The 8,856-nt window shown below is 42.0% G+C and overlaps 1 non-coding gene across 1 annotated transcript; it reads right to left on the bottom strand.

Moving 5' to 3' along the window:
• Positions 1–6,423: 6,423 nt before the first annotated feature.
• On the bottom strand, positions 6,424–6,507 carry Trnap-ugg. The gene has a single exon. It is a non-coding gene; the product is annotated as a tRNA-Pro (tRNA).
• Positions 6,508–8,856: the final 2,349 nt, after the last annotated feature.

Here is an 8,856-nt window from a genome sequence, read left to right as displayed (position 1 = left end):
CTCCCACAATTCTTTCCTCAATACATGAGCCATCACTCCTACAAAACACACAAAAAAATATTTAACCCAAAAGGGACTACTTTATATTGGCTGCACACTCCCTCTCCTACACTGCTGCGGAAAAGAAATTTATTACACCTGGAAATACGACGTCGATTTTGATATGATGACGGAATATACCATCTAGGGGATAGCATATGTACTGATAATGATTTCAACGTCGTCCGCCAACAATAGGGTAGTGGCATAGCTACCAGAGCACCATCTGTATCTACTCTTTAATACGGTATGCTCACAACCAGAAGGCTCAGTGTGGTCCAAACGTGTGAAGCAATCAGACAACCATACTACGGAGACGCACTCGTGCTTCCTACAGCCAACTGAGAGGGTTTGAAAGGGATCAAATTGTGGACTTCCGAGTGGCGGGATGGTCCCTTCGGAGAATTACGGCACAAGTTGGACGTGCTGCATCAGTTGTGCAACGATGCTGATATAAGCGGTCACGTGAACATTCTCACACCTGAGACAAGGTTCTGGACGTCCACGCAGCACAGATGCCTGCCAGGACCGTCGTATTGTAAGGGCAGCAGCGGCAGATCGTACAGCTACCACAGCACATATAAGAGGGGTTGTGATCCCAGACATGTCAACAGGAACTGTTGCGATCTGGTTATTAGCAGTGGAACTACGGGCACACAGACCGTTAGCCCGTCTTCCACTCATGCTATAGCATCGACATACTCGGCTCGGCTGGTGGCATCAGAGGATCACTTGGAAGATGGAATGGCGCGCCGTGGTCTACAGCGATGAAAGTAGATGCTGCCTGCCTGAACTCAAGTGATGGTCGTCTGCGCTTACGACGTGGACCTGGTGAGCGCTATTCCGTAGAGCACGTTCGTCCACGTCACACTGGCCCCACCCCAGGCCCTATGGTATGTGGTGCGATAAGCTACGATCTCGTTCAAATTTGGTGTTTTCGAAGGGGACGCTAACCAGCCGTCGGTACATGCAGAGTTGTTAGTGTGGTGTCACCGCCAGACACCACACTTGCTAGGTGGTAGTTTTAAATCGGCCGCGGTCCATTAGTACATGTCGGACCCGCGTGTCGCCACTGTCTGATCGCAGACCGAGCGCCACCACAAGGCAGGTCTCGAGATACGGAATAGCACTCGCCCCAGTTGTACAGACGACGTAGCTAGCGACTACACTGACGAAGCCTCGCTCCTTTGCCGAGCAGATAGTTAGAATAGCCTTCAGCTAAGTCAATGGCTACGACCTAAAAAGGCGCCATTAGTAACATTGCATGTATCTAAAGAGTCTCACTTGTATCGACACAATCTCCAGATGTACCAAAAGGATGGATTAAAGTTAAGTATTCCAGAAGCTAAGTACTTTTCTTTATAGCATTCATTACGTATCCTGTTTCAGACCTCACGCCATCCTGCTTTAGCTTAGCGCGTGCCTTTCGGCTTCCTCTCATTGTGTCTAGGCTGTCTTGTCTAGACACAACAGTTAGACCCGTTCTTTTGCCGTTATTACAAGAGGAAGAGGATAATGCTCGTCAGCACATTGCCCGTGAACTCATTGTGCTCTGCAAGGTGTACAGCAACTTCCCTGACCAGCACGATCTCTGGACTTGTCTGTAATCAAGCAAGGCCAGGATATGATGCGACGAGAAGTGCCTCATGCGACTCATCAACCAACGACTTACAGAACTACATGGACAGGTCGGGCAGGCGTAACGTATCGCAGGACAGTATTCGCTATCTGTGCGATCGACTGGATGCCAGAGTCAGCGCTTGCACCATCGCGCGTGTAGTCTATACCACGCCCTAATGTGGGTGCTGCAGCGTGGGTCAATGCGTGGACCTCAGGTCCTTTTGTGCTAGTGACCTGTAAATGTAAAGATTTTGTGTACTCCATATGCACTGTTGCAAAAATAAATCTTGTGTGAATAGAAACCTCTAAGAGGGTGTATTTGTACTTAAGAGATTCTTTTTTTGTATTTACGAGATTCTTGTGCCAATGACAAATTCCAGTATCCGCAAGTTATATCCATCGTAGTCCGATACTTATTTCTTCGGAATTGTTGCAGCAAATCGTCCATATCTTGGGGGCGGTCACTCTCTCTGTGATTTCATTTAGCCAACAGGCATCCAACACCAGTCCGATACTTCCATCACGTTTAAGTACCGCAATAAGGGGATTGTTAAATTTACTAACTGCCTGTTCAGTCATCTCCCAATGTAACATATCCTGAACTTCTTACTCGTCTGCTTCCCCCCTCCCTCCTCCCCCCCCCCCCCCCAGGAAAATGAATCTGGTTAGGTTTTTGATAAAGACTTGCCCAGGCTCCACATTTAAATGACACTCATACCCTTTCACAACACCTGATTTATTCGAAAATACATTGTGATGTCCCGCGTCCGGCCATCCTGATTTAAGTTTTCCGTGATTTCCCTAAATCGCTCCAGGCAAATGCCGGGTGGTTCCTTTGAAAAGGCACGGCCGACTTCCTTCCCCGCCCTTCCCTAACCCGGTGAGAACGATGACCTCGCTGTTTGCTTTCTTCCCCCAAAACAACCCAACATTGTGATGGTTTATTAACACTTCCTGTATTTCTGTCCTTCGCTCACAGGGAATCAGTTTAAGTGGCTGTATTTTCACCACTATTTCTTTGAGGATATATTTCTACTGAATTCAGTATCTTCTTTTAAGTATCCCTTATTTTTCATTACTCCAATGGGCATCTCCCATGTCTTACTGTCACTAACCACATGCTTTCCAATGAAAGGCACAGTAATTATTTCAGAGTTTGGCAAAGTTAATTCTACTTGGCTCTGATCAAGGTCAATCTCTCCTTGGTACGTTGATATGAAATCAGTGTCGGTTAACAGATTCAATAATTCTTCTGTCACTAGTCTATAAATTTCTCCAGTAGCACCTACTATTCTTAAACCAAATACTCTCATTACAGTTAAATTGTTAGGAACAGAACCAAAGAAAACTTGGGACAATGCACTTGCTTCATTGCTACTGTCCAGAAGACTGTGCACTATTATGCTTGAAATATTTCATTCCATAATAGGTTAGCTTGTTCTACTTTGTACAGGTGACCCATTAAATTCTTCAAGCAAATCTTTTTCAGTCTACCTCCAGCTAAAATAATTTCTTTCAGCTGAAATTACATTTACACTTAGATTAACGGGATCATCAATAAGCACTGCTGCCTTTTCTAACCAGTTCACCAGTTTCAAATCAAAGCAGCTGACGACGTCTTCTACTTTTGTTTGCTAAACATCGGCTAAATGTTTTGAGCAACTGTATTCCCTCACACATATAAATTACCGTCTGCTTATTTTGTCAAGTTATCACAGCTCGTAAGTTCTTCAACATTATTATACTTGCTACCCACTTCATGTATTAACTCCTCTTCAAAACTTCGCAATACTGAATCTACTCCTCCAGAGGTATCTTAGCCTGCATATTTCCTTCAGTATCATAAATACAAACATTTATGTCAATTTCGTTACTAGTTTGATCTTCCCTATTATTTGTAATGTTTTCTTTTTCAAGCTTATCCCATTTTTATAGTGTGTCCAAAATTCTTTCTATGAGACAATTAGTATGTCTGAACATTTTATCAGTACTGGTAGTTGCTTCTGAAACATGATCCCTGTCATCGGTTTGTGTGTGTGTTGGTTTACTTTGGTCTGTCAGTCACTTGCTATGCTAGTGTCTCCACCTGGTAAGCAATAGTTTACTCATGTACGGAAATTAGTTTCCATCATGCAGCCTACTGCTCTTGTAAATTCCTTTTTTTCGTACAGGAACGCATTTTCATCCCAGTTCTGTTTCAAATGTAGGCCTAAATTCCCTACACGTCTCTTTTCTGCATAATTTTGGAAATGAGGAGACAGTCTTCCTCGTCTTCCAGTGCCTCGTCCATGATAGTAAGGGATCGTATTTCGGACGTCTAAGCTCCGCACATTTGCGTTTTCATCCTGTTCACATATATTGTTCGCATTCCTGTCAGGGAGCCTATTATTATAGTGCACTTTTTCCTCGTTAACTGTCCCTACACGTTCCAGGTATTCAATAAACCTATCCTCATTATGTCTAGGTGCGGAAATGATTCTTTTCTACCAGTACCAAGTCACTTTACCTTCGAACCCCATAATTATCGTTTCCAGTTTCGTCTTTTCTGTCAGATGTGACAGACGCTAAACCCTCTTCCTAGAGTATTCTTTAATAGATTCTCGACCAGAGGTGCATTTTTTACTACTCCAGCATTGACTTAATACATTATTTTTTTATTATGGGAACACTATTCAGCAAGGAAGGCCCATTTGGGCTCAGACAGTGCTTTACACCATAACATGGCATCAGTTGACCAACGCAAAGCATATCCCATCAAATGACCTCTAATAAAAGAGATTTGCTCACATTCATACCACGCATTCGGTAACACCTCTTCCAAATCGCTCCAGAACATCAATGGGTGTATCTGCTGTCTGGATCAAAACATGGAAATTGTCGATATCCGATAAAAGCTGTGTCAACAGAAGCACCATGTTGTGCAGCAGTCTTACACAAACTTCTAGAGGTTACTCCAATATTTATATTAGCAGTGCTAGAATTTAAATCTTCTATTTGGAGCTCTATCGCCTCAACTTATCAGAAATTTTTTACTCTCAGTTTTGCCCCTTTGACTTCTCTTTGAAAAATTTTCATTTTAGTATTTATTTCTACAAATTGACTAGTTCGGATTCCTTGCACATTCTTTCTGTTAACTTCTTTTCTAGTTGTTTATTCTCTTGTTCGAATTCATTGCGAACTTCACCAATGTCGGTTTTGAAAATAATATGCAGTATTGTTAACTATCTTCCTATATTGATTTTCAGATCATTTTGATAGCTTAAATTTTAAAATTTAAGCTATCTGTATCAGATTTCAATTCATAACTCAATGCATTAGTACTGGAATCAGTTTTCGGGTTTAAACTGCTCTTCAGTTCATTATTAATGGATTCTATATCATACGCTAAACCGGACTGCAATTTTTATGTTGCAGTTCCCAGAATGAGATTTTCACTCTGCGGCGGAGTGTGCGCTGATATGAAACTTCCAGGCAGATTAAAACTGTGTGCCCGACCGAGCCTCGAACTCGGGACCTTTGCCTTTCGCGGGCAAGTGCTCTACCAACTGAGCTACCGAAGCACGACTCACGCCCGGTACTCACAGCTTTACTTCTGCCAGTACCTCGTCTCCTACCTTCCAAACTTTACAGAAGCTCTCCTTCTGTATCGCAGGAGAGCTTCTGTAAAGTTTGGAAGGTAGGAGACGAGGTACTGGCAGAAGTAAAGCTGTGAGTACCGGGCGTGAGTCGTGCTTCGGTAGCTCAGTTGGTAGAGCACTTGCCCGCGAAAGGCAAAGGTCCCGAATTCGAGTCTCGGTCGGGCACACAGTTTTAATCTGCCAGGAAGTTTCATATGTTGCAGTTCATTATTACCGGATTCAATCTTATTTTGCAAGCCATTATTGATGGATTCCATCTTAGCAAATAGTATCTGAAACCAATCTGGCATTTCTGCCTTTCCACTTGACACCGCAACTTGTTTCAAGTTAGTCTCTTGACTTGACTCTATTTCAGGCGTATCAAACTCAGTTTCGCCATCTGACACATTCAACAACTGTACTTTTTCTTTTTTTATATGCAACTTGCATTACATCATCAGAAGTTGGTTCTATCTTTACTTTTACTTGGCAGTTTTCTTCTAATAACCCATCACCCAAAGTCAGGTTTGATTTTACATTAACATTGTCCTCTACATTAGATTCTCTCTTCAAGTTACTTCCTATATCTACCCAATCATCATAAAAAAGTGGCCCTACTTTAATTTTTACATTATTCTTTTCAGTATGCTCCATCTTTGACAACTGTTTATTAGCAGTTAATAAATATTTTAAGTAATATTGAATTAACTTAATGGCTTGAAGCTGGCGAACAATGCCAGAGTAGTGTACCAGCAATCTTGTTGCGACGCATCGCGACATAATGCAGACAGCAGTGCAGCTATGGCGGCTGTGATTGCTGCAGGTATCGCCAATTACAGTAGCGCCGGGGGCATGGGAAGGAGGGGAAGGGGGGGGGGGGGGGTCTGAGTGTGTGTTGCAGCTCGTATACCCACGCAGCTCAGCGACGATCCACCACGTCCCTATGTAATCAGCGCTGGTGGTGATCGCAGTGAAGCGCCGTCTTCCTTTCTTCTGTCATGTTCAAGGGACCCTGCCTTCGTATATTCCGCTTCTGTATCAAATGGTTCAAATGGCTCTGAGCACTATGGGACTTAACTTCTGAGGTCATCAGCCCCCTAGAACTTAGAACTACTTAAATCTAACCTAAGGACATCGCACACATCCATGCCCGAGGCAGGATTCGAACCTGCGACCGTAGCGGTCACGCGGTTCCAAACCGTAGCGCCTAGAACCGCTCGGCCACTCTGGCCGGCCCTTCTGTATCCTACGTGTGCTTATCGAGTTCATATTTCATGCTGATTATTTTCACTAGTCAGTTTCCTGGTCCGATTTGCACCATAGGTGGGGCAGCAGATAAAAATAAATTTATATGGTTTGTTATTCTTACTTTTTATAAGTTGAAATGTTCGGTACTCTTGGATACCACGGCCTTTTACAAGCACCTGATAACTGTTCGTGCGAACAGCCTGAAAGCGATGGAGAATGTACTGCTCCTACTGTTCAGTCCACAATTCAGCTTGCTGAAACTCAGATAAAATGTTCTAACTCTCTAAGAATAACGCAAAGGATTAAGGAACCACAACGATAAATAAAAGTCTACTGTCGTTTAAATGAGAAATATACTCTGACAAAATTCCACACACGCAAGTATTAGTTTTGAAAATCATTAAAGCTTGTTTTATGGTACTCAGCACACGACACAGTTCGGAGACGGTGCCTACTCTTTGTCCCTAATTTCATTAAATTAACTACTCGCCTCAAAGTGGAAAATACTCTTACCACATGATGCTATATAATATAGCAGGCGGCATACGAAACGGAACATCCAAAACGAAATAGGGGATTCCAAGTTAAATTATTAGTCCAAGTAAGATATACGCGCTGTCTCATTCTATCGAAATAACAGCCATGTCAGTTATCATTAAAGCCATGTAAGGCTTAAGCGGACATGGATGCGGACAGAATCAGGGCACATTCTGTAGTGGAGTGTAAGACATTCCGTATGACTGATGATGATGATCAAATAACCTCATTAGTGCGAATACGTCGGTCTCTATGTACTCGCGGTGCAGTCGACAAAGGAAACACTCGCTCCAAAATTGCTTCCAATGTCGGCAGCAGCACTCATCCAGCATCCGATTACAAAATTATCTGTATCGCTGCTAGTTGAAAACATATAACGACCCCAGTTTTTCTTTAGATAAATGTATACTTTGTTTGCACTGAATAAAATTCTCAGCCTGGTAACTTTTTAATTTTAAATTCCAGAATTTTTGGAGTGGAACTGGGGTAGATACTGGTCTCAGAACTGTCCCTTTCTAATTTCTGTACCTTTGTTAAATTACAATATCCCAGTGAAAATTGACACAGTTTCATTATTACTTACATCAAATGCAATGCTCTCATTTTACGTTTGTATCTTATTTACTAAGATAATTTAATCTAACTCGTTTCTCCATTTTTACGATAAAATTTTTTCTTGTTTAATAATTCAAAAATTGAAGTACATAGCTTCGTGAAAACTTCCACCATAAGTATTTATGATAAACTGAACCTAATTCCAATGGTAGATTTCTCTAGCTTAATATTAGGCGCTTTTAAAATTTCCTAAAAAGTGGAATAATCCAAATATTGAAAGAAGTAGCTTCATGAAAACCTCTGCAGAATATTTTAATAACCAACTGAACCTAATTCCTAAAGTAGAACTTCCTAAGTTTGAGGCTGAGTGATGGGTAAAAATTAATAATTCACTTGCCACTAGATATATCGATAAGCGCTTGCTACCCTACAAAACACATGATAATAGAGGAGCATATGACTGCAGAGAGGAGGCGTATTGTTCAACAAATAATGGCAATGCAACGGAATGGCACGATAATATACGTGATTGGGACCACCAACACAACAACATGTTGCCATTGCTAGAGCTGTACACCCTTTTTAAAATGTGTGTCCCGTCTCTTACCACACAAGAAGTATTGTGTGCTGGAAAATAACTCTCAGTTAGTTTTTTGCCCATCTCTAAAACATTATTATTATGCGTCAGTTTTGGTATACTTAGAATTAGTGATAATTATAGTGCTAGCAGAACTACTATTGCCTGAACCATCACAACAGCCAGAATAGCCCACAGCAAATGAGTAATATGGAAATTTTCACGGTGTCTGTCTTCTACATCAAGTTTATTTGGATCGTCAGACAATCAGGAGGAACATAGCATGACAAATACTGACTCTTACTGTTCTTGCTGGTCATAAATACATATGTCCCATAAAAATGTTTTATTTCCGGCCTTATGAACCAATAATAACGAAACACACACACACACACACACACACACACACACACACACACACACACACAATCACACTATGTGTAATTGAGGTACATACATCAGTGTAACACCAGCATTACACCCGCATAACATGTTATGCCACCATAACATCTTATGCCTGTAAATGTACCACAATTACACCATGCATACACCATACATATGTTGAACACACACTGTGATGTGGGCTCATTGCCCGCTTCTTTGTCTCTGAGACACGTAGAACCTATTGTCGCGCGCGTGACAGCCATGCGCTGCTTTCTGCTA

This window comes from Schistocerca americana, chromosome X, assembly GCF_021461395.2.
Source record: "Schistocerca americana isolate TAMUIC-IGC-003095 chromosome X, iqSchAmer2.1, whole genome shotgun sequence".
Taxonomy (NCBI): Eukaryota; Metazoa; Arthropoda; class Insecta; order Orthoptera; family Acrididae; genus Schistocerca; species Schistocerca americana.
Note: the sequence above shows the minus strand (reverse complement) of the source record. Positions and strands in the feature narration are given on the sequence as shown.